Genomic DNA, 19,179 nt, shown 5'->3' on the forward strand with positions numbered 1-19,179 from the left:
AGACAATTCAGGGGATATGAGGTCCGACATATATCTCGGGAACAGAATGCCCGAGCTGATGCATTTTGAAAATAATTCAGCACCAACATCTTGGACAATTCGGGGGATATGAGGTCCGACATATATCTCGAGAACAGAATGTCCGAGCTAACGTACTTTCAAAACTAGCCAACACCAAACCAGGGGACAATAATAGAAGCATCATCCAAAAAATACTGCAAAATCCATCAACCTCAGAGGAAGAAACGGTCCTAACCATATCAGGTTAGGGTCGTTCCCCCAGAGTCAAGGAAGAAAAACAAACCCTCTTCTCAGGATCCAACGACCAACTCATAAATTCTTCTCCTCATCCCTATCCCTACAAATTCTATGGAACCTCCTAAGTCGCACACAGTACTCAAGGTCAGCCACAGTAACACACATTAAAACTATAGAATCCAGCCAGTCAGACATGCCGTCCAGGATCTTAGTAGACATCTCAGCAATGTTTTTGTGGGAAGACATAGGTCAAATAGTCCTATAGTAAGAAAAAGAAAAATGGGGTTACTACCAAAAATAAGGAAAACAACTCGAACAATAACAACAGAACATCAAGTGTCAGATACAGCAGTAAAAAGAAAACCCTAGGACTCACACGAAAGTCCAGGGGCACCCTATGGAGGCAACAACAGAGCAAAAACCCAAATACAAAGTCAAAGCTTTACATCAAAAGCATGTTAACTGCCACATTGCCCCATCAGAGGAGCTTATCAGTGTAAACATCACCTTGGCCGTTCGCAAAGTGGGGACTCGACCTCCTCGGACCCCTTCCCCAAGGATCGGGACAAGTCAAGTTCCTCATTGTAGGGGTGGATTACTTCACAAAATGGATTGAGGTAGAACCCCTAGCTAATGCCACTACTCAAAGAAGTCAGAAATTCTTGTACAGAAACATTGTTACAAGGTGTGAGGTTCCTTACTCCATCACCACAGACAATAGCACTCAATTCACGGACACATGTTTTAGGAAATTGGTGGCTGACTTGAAAATAAAGCACCAATTTACATCCGTAGAACACCCACAAGCCAATGGACAAGCAGAAGTTGCCAACAAAGTCATACTAGCTGGGTTAAAACGAAGACTACAGGACGCAAAGGGAGTTTGGGATGAAGAGCTCCCACAAGTCCTATGGGCATATCAGACAACTCCACACTTCACACGGGAGAATAATCCTTCCGATTGGCTTACGGAATTGAGGCAATAATCTCAGTAGAGATCGAAGAAAGATCTCCCAGAATGATCCTCTATAATGAAGAGGTCAACTCCCAAAACCAAAGGGAAGAACTCGACCTACTTCCAGAAATCTAAAAAAGAGCTCGAATTAGATAGGAAGCGTTAAAGCAGCAAATGGCCGCAAGATACAATAAAAAAGTAGTCCGGCGAAGCTTCGCCAACAATGATCTCATCCTAATCCGAAATGACATCGGAGCAGGTCGATCATGAGAAGGAAAGCTAGCAGCCAAAGGACCATACCAAGTTGTTCAGAAATACTAGGGAAAGGTCACCACAAAGTGTCCGACCTCGATGGACGAGAGCTACCAAAGTCATGGTATGCCTGCAATATAAGAAGGACGCCAGGCTGAGATCTAAAAGATTATCCGACCTAGAAGGGTAAGCACTAACAGATACACACTCTTATTCATATCTTCATTTTATTGTTTAAAAGTTTGCAGATTCCCTACAAAAGTTTTTTCTACCAAGACGCATTAATCTGAACGCGAAAATTCATCGTCCGATTTCTACAAGGTCGGCAAGGTGAAAACCAAATTCACCACCCGATCATGACAAAGCTACAGGTCGGCAAGGTGAAACCAAAATTCACCGCCCGATCACGACAGAACTACAGGTCGGCAAGGTGAAAACAAATTCACCGCCCGACCACGATGAAAATCAAATTCATCGTCCGAATTTCAACAATAGTTGGCAAAGTGAAAACCAAATTCACTGCCCGACTTTGACAAAGTTGGCCAAGTGAGAACCAAACTCACCGCCTGACTTCTACAAAATCGGCAAGATGAAAAGCAACAGAATAATGCAAGAAGTTATAAAAAGCGATCCATGAATAGAGACCTGACGAGGTCTGAAACAAAAAATGGATTGCTAGAAATAACTTAGAATGGACTGACATAGAAGAAGTCAGACCAGATCAAAACGACAAAAAGTTATAAAAAGTAATTCCTAAAAAGAGGCCTGGCCAGCCCTAGAAAGAGGAGTACTAGAAATAACTTATAAGGGACCGACATGATGCAGTCGGCCTGACAAAGCTACAAAAAGTTATAAAAGTAATCCATAAAAAGAGACCTGACAAGGTCCAAATAAAATGGATTACTAGAAATAACTTGGGAAGGGATCAACATCAAGAAGTCGACCCAAGCCGATTAAAGCGACAGAGTTATAAAAAGTAAATCCATAAAAAAGAGATCCAACGATGTCCAAATAAAAATGGATTACTAGAAATAATTCGAGGAGATCCGACAAGAAAAGTCAACCAACAGAAGGCGTGTGCTAAAATGGACACAGCTCTGCCCAAAAAGCCACGACTCCACGACAAGACTATCAAAATTGTTCAGACTGACTAAAAAGTGTTCTACGAGAACACTAAAAAATTGTCGGACAAGTTAGCTCCAAGGACCACCTCGATTAAAATAGAAAGTGGACAAAACCAAAAGTGATCAAAAAGTTCTTATTTACTAAAGTTATTTATTTTCACATTTTGAATATAATATATATTAAATATTTTATACTTTTACTGTTTATGTACGATTATCTAATATATTTAATAAATAATTAATTATAAAATTTTGATATAATTAGTGTTGTTCATTCTAACATAATTATTTTAAATTTTTATGTTTGTTTTATTGTTAATAATAATTTAGTAATTTTATAATGGTTCAATTATTTAATTTATTTCTATAATTTTACTAAATTTATAATTATATTTTTATATTTTTTTAATTGGATTCTTACACTGTTTTTAATTTGAAAATTAGATCTTTTTTATGTTAAAAATATTAAAAATATTAAAATATTTTTATCAAAAAATATGTAGTCAAAGATATAATTAAGCTCTTAATTGTGAATATATTCAATTTGCAGAGAAATATTCAGTTACTTCTTCTAATACTTTTTATATGATGAAGAATCTAATAAAAAATTAAAAGTAGTGTAAAAATTCGATCGAAAAGAAAATATAGAAACTTAATTATAAATTTAGTGAAAGAATAGAAACTAATAAAATAATTAAATCTTTTATAATTAACTTTAATCTTATGTTTTTTAATTAGCTATAATAAATAACTAAAGCATGATCAGAAAAAATAAAAATTTAACTATAATATATTAATTATGTAAAAATTTATCTAACTATTATGTAAATTCGTACTAACTAATAAATATAAATTTAAAAAGTTCTTATTTACTAAAGTTATTTATTTTCACATTTTGAATATAATATATATTAAATATTTTATACTTTTTACTGTTTATGTACGATTATCTAATATATTTAGTAAATAATTAATTACAAAATTTTGATATAATTAGTGTTGTTCATTCTAAAGTAATTATTTTATATTTTTATGTTTGTTTTATTGTTAATAATAATTTAGTAATTTTATAATGGTTCAATTATTTAATTTATTTCTATAATTTTACTAAATTTATAATTATATTCTTATATTTTTTAATTAGATTTTTATACTGTTTTTAATTTGGTAATTAGATTTTTTTATGTTAAAAATATTAAAAATATTAAAATATTTTTATCAAAAAATATGTAGTTAAATATATAATTAAGCTCTTAATTGTGAATACATTCAATTTGCAGAGAAATATTCAGTTATTTCTTTTAATACTTTTTATATGATGAAGGATCTAATTAAAAAATTAAAAGTAGTGTAAAAATTCGATCGAAAAAAAAATATAGGAACTTAATTATAAATTTAGTGAAAGAATAGAAACCAAAAAAGTAATTAAATCTTTTATAATTAACTTTAATCTTATGTTTTTTAATTAGCTATAATAAATAACTAAAGCATGATCAGAAAAAATAATAATTTAACTATAATATATTAATTATGTAAACATTTATTTATTGTTATTGAATCAGTAAATATTTATTGTGAAAGGGACAAAAAGAGAAAAGAGAGATAATAATAGATAATTAGTAAATTTTGTTTGTTATAAAAGTTAATAGGGGTCAAACTATGGTAAAGATTTATTTGTACAGATATTTATTTTTTATTCACAAGCAAAATAACATATAAGTAATCTGAGTGTTTACAAATATGCAAGATGACTTAAAAAAGAGAAAGTAGAATTATAGTTAAAAGAGTTAATACACTTTAATAGTTGAATTAAGGAATGTTGTTTTTATCAAGAAAAAGAGAAAAAGAAATGTAAAACAACATAAAACTCATTCTTGAAGATGGGCATGGATATATAAAAGGGGAAGAATGAGACATTTTCTCCCGATATTAAATACACTTTATTCTTCATATGTTTTTTAACTCTTTTAATGTTAAAATCTCTTATGTACGTACACTGACACAAACATGTGACATGACACGACACGAGACGTACAAATACGTGACATGACACGACACAGGATATGTCGATACGCAAATTTTAAAATCTTATAAGACATGGAGGCACGCATATATATAAAATATAAAGTATTTTTTAGATAAATTATAACGATATTTTGATATTTTATTTATATTAAATTATAAATTAATTTTTTAATTATTTTTAATATCTTATTTTAATTATATCAAGTATTTAAAATATTTTTTATTTTAATAAATAATAATATATACTATATCTAAATTTATTTTAAGAATATATATTAAGAATAAGACTGAACACGCTGACACATGATGGTATTTAGGTGTGTCAAAGCGTGTCCAGAATTTTTTTTTTGTTTTTTATTAAGACACGGTTGGACACAGCAGACACGCGTGTCCGACGAGTGTCGGTGAAATCGTGTCCGAAATGTGTCCGAAACGCAGACATGACAACTCAGCGAAGTGTCTGTGCTTCGTAGGTTAAAATTCTTTTTTTATTGTATTTAAAAAATAAGATTCATTATTACAATATTATTTATTGTATTTTTAGAATAAAATAATTACACACATAAATTTAATATATCTTTTTAAAAAAATTAAAGCATTGTTAAATTGGTTTGAACAACTTAAAAATATAATTAACAAAAATAACATTAATTTAATATTAACTAAATTTGTTTTATTTTAACTAATTCATGAACATGCGGTAACGATAATACTCCAAATTAATTTTTAATAATTTTATTTTAAATAAATTAGTACTTAAAGATAAATATTAACATAATAGTTAATTAGATAAATCAATTTTAAAACAATATAAGAGGACAAATTAATTTCTTTTATCCTCAAATTTTTAAATTATTGTAATTTAAAATTTTTAATTTACCAAATTTTTTAAAACAAAATAAATTGATCCAATCCAAATAGCAATTACTAGAATCAGAATGAATAAAAAAATTCAATTAATATAACATAAATTTTTATTATTTGAATTAAAAAGCCTAATAAAATTAAATTCGAATGATAAGAATTTATGTTATATTAATTGAACATTTTATCCATTCTGATTCTAGTAATTGTTATTTGAATTGAATGAATTTATTTTGGTTTAAAAAACTTGATAAATTAAAAATTATAAATTACAATAATTTTAAAATTTAAAATTGAGATAAGATGTAATTTAAATTGCAAATACTTATAAAAAAAATTAAGAATTAATCTCCACATACAAGCCTTTTTATTATACATACAATTCTTATAAGTCTATATATTCATTTACCTTTAAAATGCGCCTCTTTTGGCACGTCTATTTTATTAATATGTGTGAAATTTGGAATGGTTGAATTTTATATTTATTTAAAAAATTTTTTGTTTCTTCGGGTAGGGTCAGGTAGGGTAGGGTTTAGAATTTTAGGGTGCGGGTAGAGTTAGAGTTGAGAGATTTTCAACTCGCGGGTAGGGTAGAATAGAGTTCTAAGAAAGTTTTCAACCTGCGAGTAGGGTTAGGATAGAGTCTAAATCCTATCCTACCATACCCTACCCATTGCCAGCCCTAGTCCACGCATTTCGTTAACAGATTTTTCAATCAATCAACGTGCGAATATATAACTTTCTTTTTCGAAAGAATTTTGTTTTCTTTTTTGAGTTTCTTCTGCATTTTTTTGCCTTTTTTCTTCGATCTCTTTCGTACGTTTCTCTCTGCGTTCTCCTTTGCCATTTATATACATTAATATTTATTTTTTAAGTACTAATTTATTTAAAATAAAATTATTAAAAATTAATTTGAAGTATTATTATTACTGCATGTTCATCCGTTAGTTAAAATAAAACAAATTCAGTTAATATTAAACTAATGTTATTTTTGTCAATTATTTTTTTAAGTTGTTCAAACCAATTTAACAATGCTTTAATTATTTTTTAAAAAGATATAATAAATTTATGTGTGTAATTACTTTATTCTAAAAATATAATAAATAATATTTAAATAATAAATTTTATTTTTTAAATACAATAAAAAAGGAATTTTAACATTAAAAGTGTTAAAAAAAAGCAAAGTATATTTAATATTTGGAGAGAATGTCTCATTCTTTCTCTTCTATATACACATATTCATCCTCATGAGTTTCACGTAATTTTATATTTTTCTTTTTTTTTGATAAAAATAATATTTCGTAATTAAACTATTAAAGTGTATTAACTATAATTCTACTTTCTCTTTCTTACGTTATCTTACAAATTTGTAAACACTCAGGCTACGTACATATTATTTTGTTTATGAATAAAAAAATAATATCTATACAAATAAATATGCACCTTATAATTTCTTATATTATTATTATTATTAGAAATCAATTCAATTTTGCTTTTTCTTTTATGAAATGATTGAATAATTATTAGACAATTTATAAAATACATAATGGAGTATGAAGGATTTGGTGCATATATATATATATATATATATATATATATATATATATATATATATATTAAATATACTTCATCATATATAATTCATAGGAGGTGTAATTCGTTATTTTAAAGATTAAAATAAAAAACTTCATAGTTAAAAGATTATTTGTTTACTATAAAAAAAAGTAAATAGTATAAATTAGATAAAAAAAATTAAATAAATTAATTCTATAAGGATTCAACCACTCATCAAATTGGATATAAAAAAGTAAGAAGGTAAATATTAAAATATTAGTAATGTTAAAAAATTAGAGCAAATTAAAAAAATTATTTTGTGTTGTATCTTAATATGAAGTATATTATAGAATCAAATAAGAATTGATAAAGAGAAGTGATGAACTTTATAAAATAACAAGAACATTCAAGAATACGAGGAATACTTAAATATTTCTTTGTATTACTAGCTAAAATTTTTAATCTTCAACTTTTAAAGAATTTTTTTCTAATGTGTACCCCTTTTCATGGTGAGTATGTCTTTCTGTAGAGGCTGAGAGTTTAATTAAATAAAGCAAGTTATCCTTAAATAGTTAAAGTTATTAAAATAAGACCATTTTATTTTCTATTTTCATAAGACATAATGCTTAATTTTTTTTATATTTCATCTTTCATATTCTATTTTGCTTTGAAAAATTCTATGGTACTATCATGAAAATAAACATGTGATGTTTACACCATGTGTTTACATATTAGTGTGACATGTGTATGGAGACGGTTGGCTCCTGAGACACTGTTTTTGAATAGGTAATGAGCTGTGTTAATGTTCCCGTTATTCGTTTGGAAAAAGCATCATTAATTAACATTAAGTGTGTGGACTGATAAAGGAAACTAGATGGTAGGATTTAGGGTTTAGGCCCAATACATTGGTTTTTATTGTTGGTATGACATAAATTTTTAGAATTAAAAAAAAAGAACTTTGAAAAAGAAAAAAACGAAATAATAGTATTGAAAGATGTTCACATGTATGTTGTATTTGAGTGAAACATGCTATTCCCATTATTTTTAGCCATAGAGATATATATTAAAATATGTAGATGGTGGAGATTTTGATAAATTTTATAGAGTAAACTCCATTTTTCTAAGTGCATGGAGAAAAAGAGATGTGTTGATCCAGTATCCCATCTTATAAGAGTGAGAAAGACACTTTTGTGCTACTTGCGTGACTAATGAATAATGACTAATGAGCCATGCGCTACTTTATTAAATAGAAGTCACAGCTGAGCTAAAATTTTAATGAGCCTTTGACTCAAAATAAAATAGTAGATAAAATAGATGAAATTATAAATTGGGTTAATACAACTTAGAATAATAATAATTACAGAAAGGTATAATTTTTTTTTCTCTTTTTAATTTTTAATGTAAAACTTATTAATAACTTTATGTGTCATGCATTTAAGAAAAAAAAAACATGAACATAGATAAATATTAGAGAATTATTTTTTAAAAAAATCATTACATTCTTTTAATTTGTTAGGTTGTGGTAAAAAAATTTAACAGTTTAGATATTTTTTTAACATTTTATAAGAAGTAAAATATATCTATAACAATTGAATTTGTAAATATAGAATTTAAGGCATATGAAATTATATTTTAAATAAATAAAATGTTCATTAATTGTATTACAAAATTGAATAAATATGCTATTTGTTTTTAATATTTATATTTACTTTCATATTATTTCAAAAAATTTATTCAATTTTATTTTTGACTTGTAAATATATTTTACTTATAATTTTAGAGAGTGACAATACTACTAGAGAATTTAATAATGTATCAATACTAATATAATTTATTGTTTGGACACGGTGGCAGAACTGGAATTTATATAAAGTTAGCTTCTAAAATATAATTGAAATAATTTTAAAATATTAGAGATAAAATTAATATTAGAGATACTTTTAAAGATAAAAAATATGTTTATTATTAAATTTATTTTTATTTTTTGTATTACGATTGAATATCCTTAAAAAGCATACCGTTTTTGTAAAGACTAATCATTTATCATAGTATGATTTTCATTGAAAATAAATATGAGAATATGATAAATATCACATACTTGTTTAGTAATTATATAAAACTATTCTATAATTTCAATCTTCTTGATTTGCTATATAATTTTATATTGTTTATATATAAATATTGAATTTACTTTTATTTGATGTAATTGTTTATATTTAATTTGTCGGATTGTTTAATTTACATGATGAATATACACTTTTGTATAAATATTGAATTTACTTTTATTTGAATAGACATTTATATTTAGATTATTGATCTCTTTAATCTCTATTTCACTTAAGATTATATTAAAAAAATCTCAAATTTAATAACTAACTCATAATGATGTATTTTGTATATTTATTTATTTTTTTGGTTATTCATCTGATATTCAAAACTTTTTTAATTCAAACTAGATTTAGGTTGTGCACTTAACTGCGATGGATGTGTCTTAATGGAGATTTATAATTGCACACAGTAAATTTCAAAAAATAAATTCAAGTCACTTACTATTTGGACAACTCCATACTTAATTAAGAACTATAACTTATATCAAATATAAATATCTAAGGGACTTGATTTATTAAGAATTTTTTTTTTGTCTTTTAATTTAATTATACGAAATCATTATACATATCTACACTAAGACCAAAATTTTCTATTAATAGTTTGACCAGTGAAATTTTAATCGAGAGAATTTTCTAAATGACCTTAACACAAAATTTTTCTTTAAAATTTATATTTACATGTTCATATAGAAATATATAAAAAGAACTAAATTACTTATCTTTCTTTTATTATTGCTATAGATATGTTCATACCCTAACTCAATGATAAGGCCCAGGTCCGAATAAAAGGCCCAATCCAAAAGGATTGAGCCTTACCTTATACTGACTTCCTCCTTACGAAGTCGGTTCTTACCACAACTAACTCTAAAGAAGTCGGGGACGAAGATTAGCTGGCAGATAATCACTCATTCAAATGAGTAACTGCTCCTAAAATCTCTCTACCCACTTCCAAGAGCCATATCTCAACCTCCCTAAGACAAAGGGGGCGGTTATCCACCTCAAAAGGCGGAACTACTTCAGCGGTGGTTATGGGTTCACCCCTATAAATACACTGACACTTCTCAGGTATCTCAGAAGCCCAATACTCTCTAGACATGTTTTACCCCTTTGCTGACTTTGGCATCGGAGTGTCTTTCCAGGTACCACCCCCCATTCTCCCTTACACAAGTCGGACGGGGTTTCGGAGCACAAACCCACTTGGACGTTTCATCGTTCATACGATTGGGCTTGTCTCTGATTCTGCTCTCCAAGATGAATTTCTGGCCCTTGATGCTTCATGATGATGATAGCTTCATCTGCTCCAATTTTTGCCTCTTCCATCACGTAGCCACCCTAGCTACTTCCTGTGGTGGTCGAGCAGAATCAGAGACAAGCCATCCCTCCAAGGATCTTCACCTTGCTGGCCGAATCTTCTTCAACCATTTTTGGTATGGAGAAGCTAAGATCTCATCACCATATCTTACCATAAGTGATAAGAATCTCAGCCACTACATTTTTTATGTTTTCTTTTTCGTGCCATCATAACGATGGTCTTTAGGCGTGCTTCTTCTTTTCTATGGTAGCTTGCTGTAGCTTCCATGGTTGCAGAGTGAAATGACCGAAAGAGAAGCAAGTAGAGAAAAAAGTGAGAGTAAGAAAGAAAAGCAATTAAATGTGTTTGAATAAATTAATTAAAATGATTTACTTTTACTTCCCTTTGGTTGAGTAGCGTGTAGCATTGATGATCACTATCATGTCAATCACACTTTCTCTCTCATTGTTCCAAGGTCTGCAGTAACTCCAATTAATAAAATTTGGATTCCACCAAAGAGTAAAAGTGATATCCGTTGGAGCATGCAGTAACATGATCAAAGGAATGGGCTTCATTTGTTAAAAGGATAAAGCAATATTGTGCCCCATCTCTCAATTTTGAGAAGAATTAAAGGAGAGAGATAATTTTATGAAGAAAAAAAATTATATAAGGACTAGTTTGACTAATTTTTAAAATTTAAGGGATGAAAATGACTTACGTCTGAACTTTCAAGGACTATTTTGACTAATAGAACATTTTTTTATATGTCAAGTGACACGTGACATGCCACGTGTCACTGACCTGTCACGTGGCATGCCACGTGTCACTGTCCTGCCACGTGGCGTGTCACGTCATCATGCCACGTGGCACTTAACGTGACACGTCATCATTCAATTGACAGAAGGACTAATTTGACTAACAGTTTATCTTTCAGGGACTAACTTGATTAAGAAAATCATTCAGGGACGAAAATGAATATCGCGTGATCTTTCAGGGACGAATTTGAGCATTAACCCCTTTATTGTAATTCCTAAGGAGAACGACCCGAGGTTTAAATACTCCGGTTTATAGATTTTAGGGGTTTGTTTTAGTGACAAACAAATTTTTGTATGAAAGGATTATTGTTGGTTTAGAAACTATACTTCGACGAGATTTCAATTGTAAAATTCTAAACTGTCAAAAACCCAATCATCAAGTTTCAAAGTTGTCATAAGAAGATATTCAATAAGAAAAATATTTTCAAACTCAGTGATTGTCATTGTCTTATGAATCTTTTAAAAACCAATAGAAAATCGTTCAAAATCTTTTCAAAGAAACAATGTTTAATCTTTCAGAAATTCGAAACATTTCCTTTCTTATAAGAAAAATCTCAATCAGAAACCAACCATGCAATCAAACAGCACAATCATTAATTCAGCACCAAAATTCATTCTTAAATGTAGCACGCCAAGGCAAACACAGACAATGTAGACAAGGAAAGCACAAGTTTAGGTAGCAGTTACATCAAATAGTTCAAGTAGCAGTTAAGAACAGTTTAGCAATTAGGCAAACCAAAACAAGTTCAAACCCAAGCAAAGCATACAAATACATATGATGCATGCCTGTCCTATGGCTGATGAGGCTCATCTGTCGGTTATCCAGCCAACCCGACAAGTCTAAATTGTCCTTAGACTGTCCCCCGACGTGCATCTCCAAGAGTCTATGCATAGCTTTTTCTCAAATAATCAATATTGCTCAATGGGGGTAACATTCCTGAGAATTTATATAGTGTCCGGTCACACTTACATCGTAGGGTCAATAGAGTATCGAGTTTTTAACCTGGTACACGTGGTGGCAAGCCACGGCACTTAATCCAGGAAACCTCGTATTTCAGATATTTCAAATTCATAAGCCAAATGAATAATTCAAAGATTATATCTCAACATTCTCAATCCATATCTCAACATCATCACCATTCATCAATCCAAATCTCATTTCCTAATTCATTCAAAAACCATATTTTAAAAAAAATCCTCATCATCCTTTTTTCCATTCCATTCATTAACAATCCCAATTCAAAACATAATTCTTTCTTTGATAAATAAAGCAATCTTAAAACATATAATTTTTAAAAACAAATCTCTTTTAATTAATTACTTTAAATAAAACTTCCAAATTTATAAAATTTCGGCAGCATCTCCTCTAAAACTCAGACACTGCCACCCTTTTTGGGTCCCATCCAAAAATTTCTCATACAATTTCTCAAACATTTCCAAATCTCATTCATTTCCAAAATTCAACCAGTTCCAATATCAAATTGTTTTTAAAGCGTATCAGTGCCAATAATAAATCTCTTTTTAAACTCAAACCAACTCAAATACTAAATAATTTATAAAGTCATTTATAAAGTCATACTAACTCAAAATTAAACCGTTTCCAAAATCAATTCAATTTCATAATCCAAATCATTTCCAAAGTCGATTCGTTTACATTATCAAAAATAGATTCAAAACCGAGAAAGCCATTTTTCATAATAATCAACTAAATAACCTTTCAAACTAATTTCTTTTCAGCGATCACAAACTACTCAAGCAATCAAGCAACCAATCATTCAGTCCAGCAAACAACCACATTTATAAGACAATCATAATCACAGACATATATTTTCTCACATTAATATTTATTTATAACAACTCTGTAATATAAAATAGATTTTAAAAAAACCCTACCTCGAAAGTTGAAACTCGAAAACTCTAGACCGCGTCACAAATTCATTTTCTCTTGGCTCGCAACGGTGGCAGATGCAACTTCAGCTCTAAACCATTTGCAGCAATAATAATAGCTTCAATCATGACATGCAGTAATCGGGATTCAACCCTACGTTAACGAAACCTTAGAATTTCTATTCAAACATAATAGAATACAGATTTTGAAAGGTTCTGAAATGTAAACTCTTACCATAATTAAGGAATAATGACTGAACCAAAGTGCAGAAAGTTTGGCGGTGGTTCTGGTAGCGGCAGCAACAAGATAGCGATGGACTTTCTGCGGCGGCAGAGAAACTCGCGGTGACACCTGACACAGACAACCTTAATAACCACTCTAACAGTGAAAATCGACTTAATAGACAAAGAAGCTGAAGCGAGGTTTAGAGTTTACCAAGCAGACCTAGACCTCAGCGGCAATTTTTGGTGGCAGCGGGGATCCCCAAGCAGTTTTGATGGCCACAACACTGTTTCTGGCGACCACAGTCGTGGCGACGCAGCTTAGAACGGCGAATAGCGGCGGCGACGTCTTGACTCAGCAGCGGCGCAGGAAATGATGGTGCTGGTTGCGGTAGAGCGCGGCGGCTCTTCTCTTATTCACATCGTCGGCAGCGATAGTGGCCCCTCCTGGGTGCTTCCCTCAGTCACGTGTTTTCCTCCTCCATCAATCGAATCGGCGACGGTGAGGCAGCAGCAGCAGTGGCGCCTCCTCTCCCTCGCGTGCGTCGCTCTCTCGCACCACCAGATCTGGTCTCTCTTCTCAACTCGGTTTGGTGGCCTGATGGCGGCGGTTAAGGCAAAACAATGCCACGAAGCAGCTCGACGAAACGGCGGCGACGCGGGATGGACGGCGGTAGGCGCGACGGCTCAGTCTCCCTCTTCTCCCCTGCGGCGCAACTCACTTTTCCCTTAGACCTCTTGTAAGACCCAGAACATTTGAAAAGTCTTTTTATGATCAAGTTTCAAATCACATGGTTATTTATAGCTTTAATTTCAGAAATTATTTTATTAAAGATAATTAAGGCAAGTTTTGATTTATTGAATTTGAGGTGAGTTATGATTATTATCCAATTTTATAATTATTGGATTATTTTCTATAGTTTGATTACAAAGTTGATAGTGGTGAAATAATAAGGATTTCTGTATGGTTTGGATTAAATAATTAATATTTTAAATATTAGTACTGCTACTTTGGAAAATAAATGATTTAATCATATTATTCCTTATTATTTGATTTGGACATTTTATTGAAAATAATTTGTAAATTTGAGGAGTAAATAGTATTTTTATACATTAATTTTGTTGGATTAAAATTTGTTCCGAATTACTATGTTACCCTTACTTTTATTTGAAATTACAAAAGTAACCCTAACCCTAATTTTCAAAAATGAAAACCCTAACCCTGAAACCCTACCCGGTTACCCGGTTCCCTAAAACACACACATTCCCTAATACTACAGTAGCAGCAGCTGCAGGATGAAGGAACAAAGAACGAAAGGGTTGCGGGGGAGAACGGGGAAAGCTGGGAAGGGAGATCCGAAAGGGGAGGACTTCTGAGAGGGCTGAGGGAAAGAGAGGAAGCTTCACCCGCGCTGTCATCCAGCCGGTCACACCTGCTGCCTCACCGCCGCCACCACCCGTTTTGCCTTTCATCAACTTGTCCCGCCGATGCCACCGCCGAACAAAGGAGAGTAACCATCACGAGAAGCCGCTGCCATTCTTGCTCGTCATCTTCCCTAGAATCGCCGCTATCGAGGGCCAGTAGAGGGAGAGAACGAACGCGAGCCAGTGCCACCACCGAGAAGAGGAACTCGTGCAGTCGTCGCCGCGATGTAGCTTTGCATTCGCCGCCGTCTTCGCGGGACTTGTGTGGCCGCGGCCGCTCCTCGCCGTGGAGCCCGTGTCGTAGCCGTTCAGCCATCACCAGAGCAGAGACGCGCGAAGGAGATGGACGCCGCCAGGAGCGTCGCGTCGCTGTCGCTGCTAGTGACATCGTCGTCATTGCCGGACTTCTTGAGCGCCGCCGTCAGAAAGGGTTCCGGTCGCCGTTAATGGAGCTAGCCGGGACTGTTCCAAGGCTTTGCCGCTCATCCCGATCATGCTCTATTTTGGTTAATGCTGTTGCTATTGTTCTGGCCACTGAAAAACTTCGTTGCCGCCACCTCTGCTGCCGAAAACAGCCGCTGAGTTTTCTATGATGGTAAGCTCTAACCCTGCTTCAGCTTCTTTATCCGTTAATTTCTCCATGGGCCATGAGAGTTGTTGCTAAGGCTGGTTGTGTTAGGAGTTTACCGCGAGTTGCCGTCGTTCTGGTCACCAGCTATGACGTTGGTGTTGCCGGAACCGCCACTGGTGTAGCCGCTACTTGGTTCCCTCGAGTACAGTAAGCATTTTCCTTTTGAAGAGTCCTTTAATAGCTGCTTTATTATCATACACTGACGTTTCGCGGCATTAATTACTATGAGATTGAGTTTCGGTTATTGTATGTCAAGATTAGTATTGATGTGGTTATCGCGAAAGTGGCTTGGAGCTGAGGTTGCAGTTGTTGGTGATTTCGGTTTAAGAGAGGAAGTTCCTGTGGTGCTTTTGGGTTATGGAATTTGCGTTTTGAGGTAGGGCGCTTTTCAAAAATTGTGTTTTATGTATTGGAATTATTACATATGGATACTGATGTGAGATATTGTGTATTTGGTGATTGTATCTGCCTTATGTATTATTTGATTGACTCGAATGATTATGGATGTTTGTTTGGCTGAATTGTTGTGCGGCTTTGTGAAATATAATGTTATGAAGTTGATTCTTTAAAATTTTGAAATATGAGTTTAATCCGTTGAGGATTGGTTTGAATTGAGTCAATTATTTTGATAATGTGAAAGATAGAATACTCTTGAAATTCATCCTGGGTTGCTTTAATTGATTTAGTTTTGATAAACGATTTGTTGCTGAACCGATTCTTTTAAACTTTGGAAATGAGTTGAATCGGTTGATATTAAGTTGAATTTGAAATGGTTTCCTTGAGATATGCCACTGAGGCGACTGTTGAATTTAGCTTGCTTTTGAATTGATTTCTGGTTTTGAGATGTTGAAAAGGAAGGAGAAACGGTTTAGTTGGGACCCGAACCGGGTGGCAAAAGTCCAAGTTTTAGGGGAGATGCTACCGAAATTTTTATAAAATCCTAGTCTTTATTGAAATATTGTCTGGAAAAATGATGAGTTAAAGACTTCTACTATTCTATTTGAATTATCAAGAAAATGATGATTCATGCTTTTGAAATGAGTTATTAAAAAGGAAATTGTGATTTAGTCTTGCTTTTTAAGAAAGGCATTATATCTCTTTCAGGAGAAAGTTATTCAGATGAAACTTATGTTTTAAAGCTGTTTTAAATGTGACAAGGGTCTTTGAATTTGACTTAAGGGTTTCAATTAGAAGAGTTTCAATGACTTTGAAAGAACCTAAATGTCTATTGACAAGTTTCATTTTGAAATATTTTGAGAAAGGTTTTAAGTACTCTTTGAATTCTGAATTCTTGCAAGACTAAAGCAATTTTGGACCGTTGAAACGTTCTAGAATTTATCATGGGGGTTGAAGTTGGTTTTGCCTAACTAAAGGAAACGGATTTGAAAGAAGTGAATGATTATCTGACTCGGTTTGCGTTAGATCCTATTTTATTACTCAAATCAGGAAGCCAAGGTTTTTAATGACTTTAGATGAACTTGGCGAAATGAGTTATGTTATTCTCCCCTAAAGACTTTGGACTTTGTCGAGAAACTTTGTTATAAAATTCCCAATTGTGGGGTGGATGATTTTGAATGTTCCCAAAATGAATCTTTAATTTTCCATGGTTTTGGAAGTTTTGGAAAAAGGATACCGAGAGCGGCTTTATTTTAAAAAGGGAACTCACTTTGAGTAAATTTGGCTTATGAGCCTGAGATGATTTGAGAAACGAGATTTCTAAAGCCAAGGCTGAAAAGAGTTGAAACTCGATTTCAAAGTGAAACGATTTGAGAAAAGTGATTTATGGCTTAAATGCCGATTTTATGAATTTGATGATGTTGGATGGTGGAAGTGCTATTTTCTTATGGGCCAGAATGACTGTGTATGATTATGGATATTGGCTGGTTCTGGATTGAACGGTGAGCCAGAATGGCTGTGTATGCTATAAATATTGGCTGGTTCTGGATTGAACCGTGAGCCGGAATGGCTGAGATGGATGTTGATCCATGGATGAGAATGAATGCATGTATATGCTGAATTATTGATAATTGTGATTTGCACTTCCACTATCAGAGGCACGAGATCCCTAGGAGAAAGCAGTGGCTAGCCACCACGTGCTCCAGGTGGAGGCTCGAGACTCTGCTGACCCTATGTCGTAAGTGTGGCCGGGCACTGTGAAAGTCTCGGATGAGCTCGCCCCCGTAAATATTCACCAGTGAAGGTGATGGATATGGATCATGATTATGATCAAGTTTATGATGAGTATAACTCGAGTTGGGGATGCGCGATAGACGGACAGTCCAATGGTTAGCTACCAGGACTTGTCGGGTTGGCTCTATAATCGACAGATGATATCATCAGCCACTAGGGACAGGCATGCATCATATGCATTTATGTGACATTGTTTGGGTGTGTATATTATACTTGGTTTGCCTATGTGATTAATTGCTAATTATTCTACTTGCAATAACTGTTCGTTTGTGCTTGCATCTTCTTATTTGTGTTTGCTACTGGGACTCTGTTAGACTGTGGTGATTGGTTGATGGTTGGATTGTTTGGGCCTAGGGCTGTGGTTGGAATGAGATGAACTGATGGTTGGTTTCAGTTTTATGTTTCTGGTTTGGAAAAAATATGAAAGGCTATTTTGGTTCAGTATAGATAAACCTTTTGAAAGGCTTTTGAGTTTTGAGAATTAAACGGTTCCTCTTTTAGAAAAGATTTCAGATTTCTCTTTCATTGCAAAATGTTATTTTTGAAAAAGAGGCATAAGACGGTTATTAATCACTAGTACGGTTTATCTTCATGTATCCTATTTTAGTAATTCCCAAAAAACCCTCTACTGAGAACCCTTTTGAGGATGATGTTCTCACCCCCCTACATTTTTTCCCTTTCAGGATATGGGCGCAGAAGTCACGAAGAGTTTATTTAGTTGTTGTTGAAATGCTTTGTATTGCTTTAGATTATTATTTATTGTACCTTCGCCCTTATCTTGAGATATTCTGTAAGAGGGATAGGATTTGTATTGGATACTGCTTGTAATATTATTTATAAATATATGTATCTATATGGATGTATCCTTTGTGAGGTTTTGTAAGTTGTATGGTATGTATGGATGTACGTTGTATAGCAAAAGTATTTTTTAGGAGCGGTTTTGTGGTTTAAAGTTTTAAACAGGCTCATATTTTAGTATTAAATAGTATAAGTGTCGTCGTAATGTCCGAGCTATCACAGTCATGCCGCCGGAAGCGTGAGCTTTGGTAGTTATGGTGTTACGTTATGGTATCAGAGCAGTCCTTCCTGTAGAGCCTGAGGAATGGACCGACTATGCTTCAATTGCATACTCTGAGCATTTGTCATGTATTAGGTCTTGTCGGATGATGAGAATTAGAGCTTTATGCACATGACGATCTATTGATTAACGTTGTTAGTCTTGCATTGCATAATTCTTGGTATTAAGTTTGGCCGGCTTAATACTAGTGAATTTTATATATGAAAGCACTAATGGGTTATCCTAGATGACGTGCTAGTTTGAGTAAAGCGAATCACGGCTTTTGGGGACATTGGAGACTATTTCTTGAGGCTATTCAGTTGTGTGTCTTGAATTTAGTTCGAGTCGACCTGTTCTTTCAAAGCCTAACGTGAGGTTCTTGTTTGCTAATCCTTTAGAAAGGTGGTTTGATTTTCCAACTCTATTCCTCTATTCATATGCATCCTTGTTTGATCTTAAAGTGCATATGCTTGTTTGAAACCCTTGTTGCATCTATCTTTCTTTGTTTAAGTCCTTCTTGA

The sequence above is a fragment of the Arachis stenosperma genome, chromosome 6 (assembly GCF_014773155.1).
Source record: "Arachis stenosperma cultivar V10309 chromosome 6, arast.V10309.gnm1.PFL2, whole genome shotgun sequence".
NCBI classification, from domain to species: Eukaryota; Viridiplantae; Streptophyta; class Magnoliopsida; order Fabales; family Fabaceae; genus Arachis; species Arachis stenosperma.